Below are 12,984 nucleotides of genomic sequence, written 5' to 3'. Positions count from 1 at the left end.
GGGACCCTTGTCCTTGAGTTGAGAGGCCTCCTTTTTGCATTGTGTTCATGCAACCTGCAACAATTTCCAGAGATTAAACTTGTTTTTTTTTCTGTTTCTTCCTTCTTCTTCTTTTTTCTTTTTGTTTGTTTTTTTTTTTTTTTTAAGAGACAGCAGGGGTGCCTCAATGAGGTTTTCACCCCTACTATCTACCTTGGGCGCCTTAGAGAGGTTTTCACCCAAGGATCTTTTTATTCCAATTCTTTTTTTAGAGAGATAGCGGGGGCGCCTCAATGAGGTTTTCACCCCTACCATCTGCCTTGGGCGCCTCAGAAAGGTTTTCAACCAAGGATCTTTTTTATTGCATTTATATATATATATATATATATATATATATATATATAATGATGCTCAAGGTGTGCCCAAAATAGAGGCAGAACCCTTCTCTATGACCAGCACTGATTTTTCCACAGTTTTGATGAACTCTTACCTCGAAAGAGGTTTCCTGTAGATCTTTAGTCGATGCCCATTGACAAGCATAGGGATGGCTTCTTCATCAATGGTCCAGATAAGGACAGAACCAGTGTCATTACACTTCTCCACTGTATATGGTCCTAGCCATCTTGTCCTCAGCTTCCCCTTGAAATCCTTATGTCTGGAATCATACAGCAGTGCCCAATTCCCGGCTGGAATTGTTTGTCATTGAGGTGCTGGTCATGCCATATCTTCCTCTGAACTTGAACCACTTCTGAGTGGAGGAGGGCCTGCATTCGGTGTTCATCTAACCCATTCAGCTGCAATAACCTTTCTTGTTGAGCATGGCTGATATCTAGGTCCAGCTGGGCTACCATCCTCAATGTGTTGTACTCAAACTCGATTGACAGCAAAGCTCTCTTCCCATAGACCAGCTCATAAGGTGTGAAACTGGTTGTTGTCTTCCAAGTGGTTTTGTAGGCCCAAGTGGCCTCAACCAGGCGATTTTCCCAATCCTTTCTGCTGCTGCTCACCACCTTAGTCAAAATCCCTTCTAATGCTCTATTGGTGACTTCCACCTGCCCATTTGCTTGAGGATGATACGGGGTGGAAGTCCTATGCTTGATCTTGTGATGAGCGAGAAAGTCTTCAATTAAGTTGGAGGTGAACTGGCTTCCTTGATCGGTGAATAACTCTCTTGGGTAGCCAAATTTGTAGAAGATGTTTTCTCTTATAAACTCAGCCACCTTTTCTTCCGTTGCTGCTTTGATTGCCTTGGTTTCCGCCCACTTTGTCAGATAGTCTGTGCACACAATGATGTAAGACCTTTGCCTTGAAGGAGGGTTGATAGGACCCACAAAATCCATACCCCACTTCTCAAATGGCTCAAGAGTCACTTGAGGTTGGAGAGGCATTTCCTCCCTTGGAGTCGGTTTCCCCATCCTTTGGCATTGGTCACATTGGCTAATATATCTTCTGACATCTTGATGAAGAGTGGGCCAATAGTAGCCTGCCTATAGAATTTTGAAGGTAGTCCTCTTGGTTGCAAAATGTCCTCCACAAGGCCCATCGTGACAGGTTAGGAGGATGTCAAAGACTTCCTCCTCCCTTACACAACGCCTTAAGATCTGATCGGGGCCAAGTTTGAACAAGTTTCCCCCGATCCAAGTGAATGAGGCACTCTTCCTCACGATTCTGCTCTTCTCCTTCGAGGATAGATGCGGAGGGAACTGTGCTGAGACCAGATAGTTTGCTATATCAGCAAACCATGGAGAGAGTACTGAGATAGCAAACATATGTTCATTTGGCATCTGGTCATCCACTGTTCCTTCTTCACCTACAGGCAAATCCAATCTAAACAAGAAGTTAGCAACAAAATTTTCTTTACCTGGTTTGTCAATGATAGTCAAATCAAACTGCTGCAACAAAAGTAACCATCTAATAATACGAGCATTCACATCAGGCTTATTCATTAAATATCTAATTGCAGCATGGTCAGTATGTACAAATGTTTGATAGCTAGTGATGTAGTGTCGGAACTTGTTCAGGGAATGGACCACAGCCAGGAACTCTTTCTCAGTTACAGTATAATTCATTTCTGCCTTGGATAAGTTTTTGCTGACAAAGTATATGGCATATGGAAGTTTTTATTCACCTTTTCCTAAGGCTGCCCCTATGGCTTTGTTTGAGGCATCAGTGTGGATGTGGAAAGGTAGGGCCCAGTTTGGGCCTCTCAAAATTGGGCCGGACACCAACTTATCCTTTAATTAATTCAGAGCCCTTTGACAGTCGTCAGTCCATTTAAACTCAACATCTTTTGCTAAGAGGCCAAACAATGGAAAGGCTAGCTTACTGAAGTCTTTAATGAATCTTCTATAATATCCCGCTAAGCCTAAGAAACTCCGAACATCTCTTACCTTCTGAGGAGGTGGAACCTTTTTGATGATAGCAATTTTATTAGGATCCACCTATAATCCTTTGCGAGAAATGGTATGACCTAACATAGTCCCTTCAGTCATCAGTAATTCACATTTTTCAGGGCTAAGGGATAGGTTCATCTCAATGCACTTGCTTAAAACTTTTCCCAGGTTGGACAAGGCTTCTTGGAAGCTAGACCCGTAAGGAGTAAAGTCATCCATATAGATTTCCACCGAATCATGAACCAACTCGGAAAAGATGCTCAATACAGCTCTCTGGAAAGTGGCAGGGGCATTGCATAGCCCAAAGGGAAGGACTCGGTAGGCAAAGGTACCCCATGGACAAGTGAAGGTGGTATTATCTTGGTCCTCCGCGCTGATTTGGATCTGATTATACCTGCTGAACCCATCTACGAAAGAGAAAAACTTCTCTGCCAATCCATCCAACACTTGATCTATGAAAGGCAGAGGGAAGTGGTCTTTCTTGGTGGCTTTGTTCAGTTCTCTGTAGTACACATAGATTCTCCACTTCCCATTTTTCTTGGGTACCAACACCAGAGGGGAAACCCATTCGCTGTCCGATATGGGGTAGATGAATCCTGCATCCAACAATTTTTTCACTTCTTCTTTAACAATGTCCTTAAGGGCTGGATTCATTCTCCTCTGAGGTTGCCTGACTGGTTTGCAATCCTCCTTAATGTAAATATGATGGGTACAGACCGAGGGATGGATTCTTTTCATTTCCTTGTAGCTCCAGGAAAAAGCCTCCAAATGGTGGGTCAAGAGGCTACATAGCTCCTTTTCCTGAGAGGGAGAGAGAGAGGAGCTGATCTTTAAAGTTATTTCAAGGCCAAACTCCACATTCTTAACTCTGGGAGTGGTCAGATCAGTCGCACATAGGTCCACTAAAGCATTGGCTTGGGTATCTTCCACCAACTCTTCCAAGGATAGTGCACCAGGGGGAGGATTTTGGATTAAGTTCTCAATCAAATCATCCTCAGTTTGAGGACCTCCCCTAGTGGCCTCTACTATGCATAATGGTTCAGAGTAGACCTCATCCTCTTCTCCTTCTTCCAACCAGAAGGGTAAGTCATGTTCTAGCAGAGGTTGGGCAGGAGGGTATAGGACCAACTGTTTGGACATAGGCCCATTTTTGATGGTCATGCTTCCTACTCGATAGCTGATGTAAGCATCCGCAGTAGCCAGCCAAGGCCTTCCCAAAATGAGGGGATATCCCGTGATTTTTTCCTTTGGCTGAAGGACCAAAAAGTCTGCAGGGTACTCCCAAGAGTCAACAGAGACCAAGACATCTTCCACAATCCCTTCGGGAGTCACGGTGGAGTGGTCTGCCAATTGCAGCACTGTCGAGGTCTTCCTTAAGGAACTCTGAAGGTTGAGCTTAAGCATGGTGTCCCTGGTCATCACATTAATGGCGGCCCCTCGATGAATCAAGGTGTGGGGTATGATGGTGCCATTGATGTGGACATCAACTACAGGACTCCTAGGGTCCAAATACTTTGGACATATTACTTGCCCCAACATGAGATCGGACAGTTGTCCTATGACATTGATGGTTGAGGCATCTCTCTTTCGCCTGCCTCGGTGCCTGAAACACTTCTCCTTAATCAATTTTTTGTATATCGGTACATCTTTTATGGCCTGGAGAAGTGGTATTTTCACACACAACTGCTTGAGTTCTCCCAGAAGCTGCTTATGTTTTTATACATTCATTTATGTTTCCTTTTATTATTATGTGTAATTCACTTCAAGCTTCCCTATTTGATTGGAAAATGGGTCTTATTAGCTTCTTAAGATGACGGAGAATACACTTAATTAAAGGTTCTTGTACTTGTTCTTTTCAAGTAGCAGTTTATTTTTGGGATACATCTTTTTCATTTTTATTTTGTTTGGTGCATGAGATTGAACCTAATTAGAGTGTTGGAGTTGCTTTGCCATCTAATTTTGGTGTTTTATTTTTAATGTTATTGGGTTGTTAATTATAGTGTTAGCATTGCTTTGTCAATTTATTTTTGTTGTTTTAATTTTAATGTTATTGGGTTGACTTTTTATACCTTGATTTATGTCATAGAACTGTGGTCCAAATGCACCAAAATGCTCCAAAGAGATGCCCTATGATTATTAGGAGCTGCTACTCGATCAAAATGTTCTATCTTGAGAATGTGGGCATATGATGCAGTGCCAAATAACTAGAAATGACGGACCTACCACTAATGCTGGTATCATATCCCCATCTTTTCAGCACATACCATTTTAATCAACAAAATAAAACAATTTATCAACAAAGAGGACACCAATGAAAAATATGATGATATCATGGCCATTGAACAACTTTGATGATCGTTGGTAACATATTTTCCTTGCTTCTGTTGTTATATGTTCATTTATCTTTCCCTTTTCATTATGTGTAATTCACTTTGCTTCCCTATTTGCTTGGAACATGGATATTATTAGCTTCCTAAGATGGGACAGAATAAACTTAATTGAAGGTTCTTTTACTTTCTTTCTTCATGCAGTAGTTTCTTTTTGAGATACATATTTTTCATCTCTATTTTGTTGCGTGCATGAGATTGAAGCTAATTAGAGTGTTGGCATTGCTTTGTCATCCATTTTTGGTGTTTTAATTTTAATGTTATTGGGTTGACTTGTTCTACCTTGATTTTTCTCGTAGAACAACCTTGATGCTACTTGGTAACATACTTTGCTTGGTTTTGTTGATATATGTTGATATATGTTTTCTTTTTCATTATGTGTAATTCACTTTGCTTCCCTATTTTCTTGGAACATAGATCTTATTAGCTTCCTAAGATGAGGCAGAATACACTTAATTTAAGGTTCTTGTACTTTCTCTTTTCAAGCAGTGGTTTCTTTTTTAGATACATCTTTTCCATTTCTATTTTGTTAGATGCATGCAATTGAAGCTAATTACATATTTTTCATTTATATTTTGTTGGGTGCATGAGATTGAAGCTAATTAGAGTGTTGGAATTGGTTTGTCATCTATTTTTGGTGTTTTAATTTTAATGTTACTAGGTTTCTAATTAGAGTGTTGGCATTGCTTTGTCATCTATTTTTGGTGTTTGAATTTTAATGTTATGGGGTTGACTTGTTATACCTTGATTTATTTAGTAAAACAACCTTGATACTTCTTGGTAACATACCTTCCTTACTTATGTTGTTATATGTTCATTTATGTTTCGCCTTTCATTATGTATAATTCATTTTGCTTCCCTATTTTCTTAGAACAAGGGTCTTATTAGCTTCCTAAGATGAGGCAGAATACACTTAGTTGAAGGTTCTTGTACTTGCTCTTTTCAAGCAGTAGTTTCTTTTTGAGATACAACTTTTTCATTTCTATTTTGATGGGTGCATGCAATTGAAGCTAATTAAAGTGTTGGAATTGCTTTGCCATCTATTTTTGGTGTTTTCGTTCTAATTCTAGTGTTTTAATTTTAAGAAGGCAACATAGATATTAAATTTACTAGAATAAAATTGGGTCAATCATTTTTCATTTTATTTTTTCTTCCTCTTTATTAACTATATTTTGAAAGAAGCATATATAAATAGACCCATTTAGGCCATATAAATAAACATGTATTATAGTATTAGTAAGAAAATTTTATAACAAGATAATATAAGTGTTAAATTTACTAGAATAAAACTAGTCTATCATTTTTCATTTTTTTTTCCTTTGTTAACTATAGTTTCTAAAGAAGCATATAAATAGAGCCATGTATGGCATATAAATAAACATATATTATATATTTAATAAACAAATCTTATAACAAGGTAGAATAACTGTTAAATTTCAAAGAATGAAAATAAAAATAAATTAAGAATTACTTTCAAACATGGGTCATTCTAAGCTAAGTTGAATTAGAAAGATTTGTATCTGTGGACTGAACATAAAAATAAATTAGTAAATACTTTTATCCTTCACTTGAGTTGAAGCTAATATCAATGAATTAGATATTTGTAGTTGATTTGAATTAGAGATCCCTAGTTGTTTTCTTCTTGCAATTCTCCAACCATCCATCCAAGTAGAAAAAACCTTTCTTGTTACCTAACTTTTTGACAGATTTGTCTAAACAATGATCTTTTACACAACCTAAAAATACATGTATAAATATATTAAATTATTTTTATTGATTTTTTTTTTTTACAGGGATCAGAAAACAAATTAAACATGGTTGAAAAATGGACATTGTGCATAGAAGTTTCTTTGTATCCCCATCTAGGGCAAGCATTGATTACTTATGTGCTATGCAATATTGTGACGAACAAAGTCCTACAAAGGAAAATGAATGTACATGGAATAACAACAAACAATGAAGCATATTATATTGCATTGATAGAAGGCTTATGAACAACTAGGGAGTATGCATACAATGGAAATGTAGTCTTCACCATTTCCGAACTTGGTGCAACTAGGTGAAAGGTGTGTACCAAGTTAAAAAAAGTGATGTTAAAAAAACTCCATGGAAAAGAAAAAAATATTTTTAGTCAATTTCAATCATTTAGCATAAGACATTGTTTAAATGTTAATAGGATGTCTAGTGATCTATTGTATGGGGCAATGCCGATTCAATATTTGTGTGCGAAATATGAATTAGTGTTAAGAAGTTTTCCATCAATATTTATTGATGTACATTGTAAGATATGTTTGATATGTGTGTTTTTTTTAGTTATAAACATGTCATTTTTCATGACCATGCGTTTTTTTCAATTTTATACCAAGTGTGCCCCCACTATGTAACACAGCTTGGTGAACTTGACATGTTTTAGATAATTTTGTATTTAATTTTCATAATGTGCGTGCTTCAACATTTTTGTTTTAGTCTTGAGTATATTTTAAATGAAGAGTTTTAGATTGTTACATTAATTTTCTGAACTCTTTCAATGTTTTTACATAGTAATTTTAAGATCTTAAAATTCGTGATGTAATTTCAAGGGTTACATCAATAAAATGCACGAGGTAACTTCAAGGGTTATATCAATTTTCTGAATTCTTGATATTTTTAAATAGAAATTTCAAGATCTTTAAAGGCATGGGATAACTTCAAGGGTTACAACAATTTTTTGAATTCTTGACTTTTTTAAATAACAATTTTAAAAGAATTGTAAATGCATGAGGTAACTTTTTAAATATCATGAATCTATATATCTATAGATATCCATATCATGGATGAGCCTTTTCCACATGATTATTGAAGGTGAACATCAATAGAGGCTCAAGCATCTACTAGAGGGGGAGGTCGAGGTCATGGATCAAAGAGAATATCAAATGAATTGGGGGAGGTCCATCGTTCACATCGTAGTATTTGTTATAGATATATGTTTATGTGCATTTACATAAATGATAAATAAGTATAATCATATGTATGTACACATATATATTGAGATCATTTTATATTTTTTTAGATGATTCGCTGACTATGTTCTCATGTGACGGTGGTCAACATTCTCAGGGTGGTCATCAATCTCATGGTGGTCAACATTCTCCAGGTGGTCATCAATATCAGGGTGCTCAACTTTTTTTGGGTGGTCAACATCATTTTGGTAAATTATATAAAAGAAAAATTATGTTAAAACAAATTTGTACATGTATATCAATTGTATGGACATATGTGTGTACATGTCTATCTTGCATACATGTATGAATACATTTATTCACATGTTTTAATATTTATGTAATTTTATATATCGATCCAAAGGGTGAAAATGTTGGTCCAACTAGATGTAAATGAAGCTAGACAGTTCAAGAACAAGGCCATACACCAACTACAACTTATCCATCTGATATTCCTGATGAGCTTCCTTGGGAGACAAACCTCCAACAATATACATTACAAAGGTGCAAAAATCATTATTCAAAATTGAGGAAAGATTTTGGGAGTTTGGAGCTCCCTGCAGAGAGTAAAGAAAGCTTAGAAACAGTTGTGCACTCTCTAATCTCATTTATTTATATTTAGGAGAAGCTTGGGCCAACCACAGATTCATTTATAGATATGATGAGGCATAGAAAGGAAGCAGTGGTGGGTCTCGATAAATGGGTCGAGCTTAATAAAAGGGTTAGAAAAGAAAATGCAAAATCTATGTTTAATTTCAAAGAAGGGTCAAAAAGAAATAGGCTCAAGGTGCAATATTTCAAGCACCCTAATATAGACAACCATTTGTATGATAGGTTCCTTGGAGCATGTAGAAAGATGTTATGGAATGACAAGGTTCCAATTTATTTTGCAAAATTCTTTTATGCACAATTATTTTTGGGTATGAAACCCGAATATAATGACCTTCCATCTAAATATTATCGTACAAAGAAAGGTCAGTTATATGGTTGTAAGGGTTCATTACGTGATACTAAATTGCCTCAACCTCAACCACCTTTGGTACGACAACCTCCTCGTCTAGTAACTTTGCTGTTGGAGATGGATGCCACTTCTCAAATTGGTCGAGAAGGAGGGAGTGCCATTATAGACAACATATGGAGTGCATTGACTGGAATTGATATTGGTCTAAATCAACAAAATGGAAGAGCTAAGGCATGTACTAATTTTGTATATAAAACATATGAGAAGATAAATAATATGAATTTTGAGGAGCTTAAAGAATATGGAAAGTCTTGTCATAATGGTTGGAAATACCTAATTGTTCATGAAGAAGAGGGTGTGGGATCGATATGTGTTAATGGTTAGGTTGGATATTTTAATGTAATTTGTAATGTATGTGTTAATTTTGATTCATGTGGATTTTGTTATTTTTTTCAGATATAATCTAACACAAATGTATCATGTGTTCACCATTTTCAGTTAACTTGTTTATTGAGCAACAATTTTGATAATTTCATGGTCCCGGGTTCAGATTGCAATACAGATATTTTGAGAGATGTTCATTTTTTTGAAGAGTTCATATTGATACAGTTATTATTCTACTTTTATTATATCAGTATATTGTGACGACACATTTTTAAAAGAAATAATTATGTATATATAATTAAATGTTAACAGATTCTGATTCTGACCAATGTTTTGTACATAGTGCCACCCTCTTCCTCCCTATTGGGAGATGTGCCACAAGTATTGAATATTTCACTTATGTTTTGTTATAAATTGAAGTGAAAGTTTCATTAAAAAATGAGATAGATTTATCTTATAGCTTTAAAAAATTGGAATTTTAGGTTTGTGGAGATGATTTCCATTCTCTAAGGACTTTAGCAATGGAATTGACAATGGGGATAGGATCATCTAAACAATTTGAAAAAGTCATCTCACAATTTTTTTTAATATTGCGAGTTTATGGATAATTTTCATGTACAATTTAAAATTCTTAATAAATACATGTACATGTATTGTACAAGGCATCCGCGAGGGCACAATGCATGGTGAACACCAAAAGGGAACAATGGAGGGGGAACACCATAAGATATTTCTTGGAATTTGAAACGTTTTATAATTTTGTTTTGATGATTACATTCTTGTAGAATACATGTCTTTTAGAATAATCACATAATTAGAATTTGGTCGATGTTTCGAACCAACTAATGTGGTCCATCCTCAGGACAAGGTGAAGAATCAATTGATGTCAAGGAATAAATAGTATGGATACAACATTGCCCAGAATTAGTTGTTCAAAACTAGTCGTTGGTAAATTAGTTAAATTAGCTACTAAGGTAAGTAATAAAAATAAAAAAATATATTTGGTTAAAAAACTAGATGTTAGGAAAAAATTAATGTAAATTATTAAAAATATAAAATAATTACAATACTATATACTAAAGAAATATATAATATTGTAATTATTTTATATTTTTAATAATTTACATTTATTTTTTCTTAACAACTAGTTTTTTAACCAAATATATTTTATTATTTGTACTACTTAGCTTAGTAACTAATTTAACTAATTTACCAACAACTAGTTTTGAACAGCTAATTCTGGGTAATGATGAATCCATACTATTTATTCCATGAGATCGATTGATTCTTCACCTTGTTCTTAGGATGGAACACATTATCTGGTTCAAAACATCGACCAAATTATGATTATGTGATTAATCGGAAAGACATCTATTCCACACTATGGATCACAAAAGTCTTAGATCTAAGATTACATTCATATTTAATTTTAAAACATTAAAATTTAATTTTAAAGTATATAATATTATGTATATATATTCAATTACACATGTTGTGTAGGGCACCCATGATTCAGATGAGTCAATGAGGAGGTTGATAGATCATACATTTCTGCGAGATTCTCTAAGTTGATGCAACTTTTTATCAAACAGTCTTTTAATGTTATATTTTCTTTTATCATCACATAAATTTTGGACATATTTAAAGTAAAACTATTTATTATGAATTGATGCAACTTATTATTTGACACATTTATATTATATATTTACTATAATGATATAAATTTTGGACATATTTTAAATCTTGAACTCTTCATTATGATTTAAGACATGCTAATCTGGGAGTTTATGTACATTTTGCATGGTACAATTTTCATGACGTATGGTTTGATGCTTAATGCTTGGTTTTACATATTTAAGTTCATGACTATGTAGCAATGAAAGTAAAGTTGCATTGAGTTGGTACATTTTGCATTCAATCATTCCTATAATGTTAGAAAATTATTCTTAGGTTTTGTTTAAAGTTGTTTTGTCAAGTTATTTGGAATGAATCTATTAAAATTTCAAATTACAAAATGTGAGGTCTAAATTTTGCATTTGAATGAATATTCTAATTCAATATAGATGTCTAAAACAATGATAACTTAAAATTGCATTATAAAATATGGTATATGTACATTTTTCATTCATGTATTGATCTGAAAATCACCCTTGAGTGACCTCAGTTAATTAATTAATGAATGAAGGTATTACAGACTCATGTGCTGGTGTGTGTCTATGTCATTTTAGGCAATGGATCGATCAGATTGCAAAATACACAGACACTGGAAAAATGGAAAACAACAGAGAAACACAATAAGAAAATACAAGAACACAACAATTAATAAGGAGTTCACCCTATCCTCCAGGGCTACGTCTTCGGTCCAGCTTTCAGTGGTGGCCTTCTTTTATTGTGTCTTTGAAGCAAAGAATTACAATGAGGAGCTCAATCTGAGTCTCTTGAAACAAAATTGCTTGGCAGGGTGGTTCTTGGATTTCCCAAGCCACTAGAGTACACAGACTCTTTTCCTTACCAGCTCTTGACCTCTCTGTTCTTTAATGGGAGGAGCCCAATGTGGTGCTTGGTTCCCAACAGATCCTCTGAGGGATGGCTCGATGCTGCCTTATGCTGCAGGTCAGCTCGGCTCTCTGTCTTTCTGCTCTTTGCTTCACTGTTTCTTCGTCCTTTGTCTTCATCTTCTTCTTCTCTGATTCTTCCTCTTAGTGTCCTCTCTGTGTCTTTTGTTCTCTGTTGATGGCTTTAAAGCCAGTCGCTCTCATGACTGCTCATTTCCTCTTCCGTCCCTGTCGGATCGCCTGCTACTACTCGCTTGGAGTTCCTTGTCTCGGCGTGATCATTAATGGCTCACATGGAGTTGCCACTTTTCCTCCTACAAACTGCGCTAGCTCTTCCTCATCTATTCGGTTCTTTGGTTACGTCAAGAAATGACTCGTCTGCCACTTCAGTAGTCAAATCAAACCTCAAACACATCACGGCTCAATCCACTGTCAAATTTGGTTTCCCCATCGGGTGAGTTCTCAGCCATTAGATCTAGAGCCCCCAAATCTGACGTCATTCGCTCATTTTGCACGGTTGACTTGCTCGACTGTTAGTGTGCGATGAGTGGCGGTTTTCTCTCTCCTCTGCTTGCCACGCGTCGGGCGCTGAATGGAATCGCTAGGTTTCAGCCAAATCTGCTTACCACCCAAGGGTGCCCCCGATAAATATCACCAGTTTTGGAGCGCGAGTCCCGCTTTTAGCCTTTAGTGCTTTTCCCCATGGTTTTCCTAGCTTCCATGCGACCGAGCGCTCGGGGCCCTTCCTTCTGGAAGGGTTTTTCCCAGTGATGTGAGATTCGCTAATTTCGCATAAGAAATTGCCTCCTTTTCCTGATCCGTGCTTCCCAGGTGCTATTTTGACCTCCTGCAAGGTCTCCATGGGCCTCAGTCAGCGTGCTTTGACCGAAGTCCTTGTCATTCCTTGGTGGCTGCCAACTGCCACTGTTCAAAGGTCTTCCTGATCGCTCTGTGCTCATAATTCTTTGAAGTCTGTCTTGTTTTGGTACAACCATGGTGTTTTGATTATTCTTCATGAATCCAATTTGGATCACGGCCTTCCCATTGAAAAAGCTTTTGGACCACCAAAAGTTTATTTTCAAGCATCGACTAAGTGAGGGTACAATTGTCTCACTTGTCCAATCTCTATCCACTTTGCACTGCTCAGCTTTGAACCCTTGAGTCCAATTCTGTGGTACTCAACATCTCCCTTGCGCATCGTCCTCACCTTCCTATCTAAAACTCTGCCTTCCTGCAATTCATTAAGATATTCAGGTAGCAGGTCATCAATAGAAGGCAATTGACTCTGCTCTTCAGGATCCTCAATTAGAGAGGGTTCAAACAATCTCAAGCAATCTGCATTTATGA

This window comes from Pinus tabuliformis, chromosome X (genome assembly GCF_031772625.1).
Source record: "Pinus tabuliformis cultivar Carrire ecotype Pingquan chromosome X, CPIR1, whole genome shotgun sequence".
In the NCBI taxonomy this organism is placed as follows: domain Eukaryota; kingdom Viridiplantae; phylum Streptophyta; class Pinopsida; order Pinales; family Pinaceae; genus Pinus; species Pinus tabuliformis.
The sequence above is the reverse complement of the archived record's forward strand: the minus strand, read 5'-3'. Positions refer to the sequence as shown.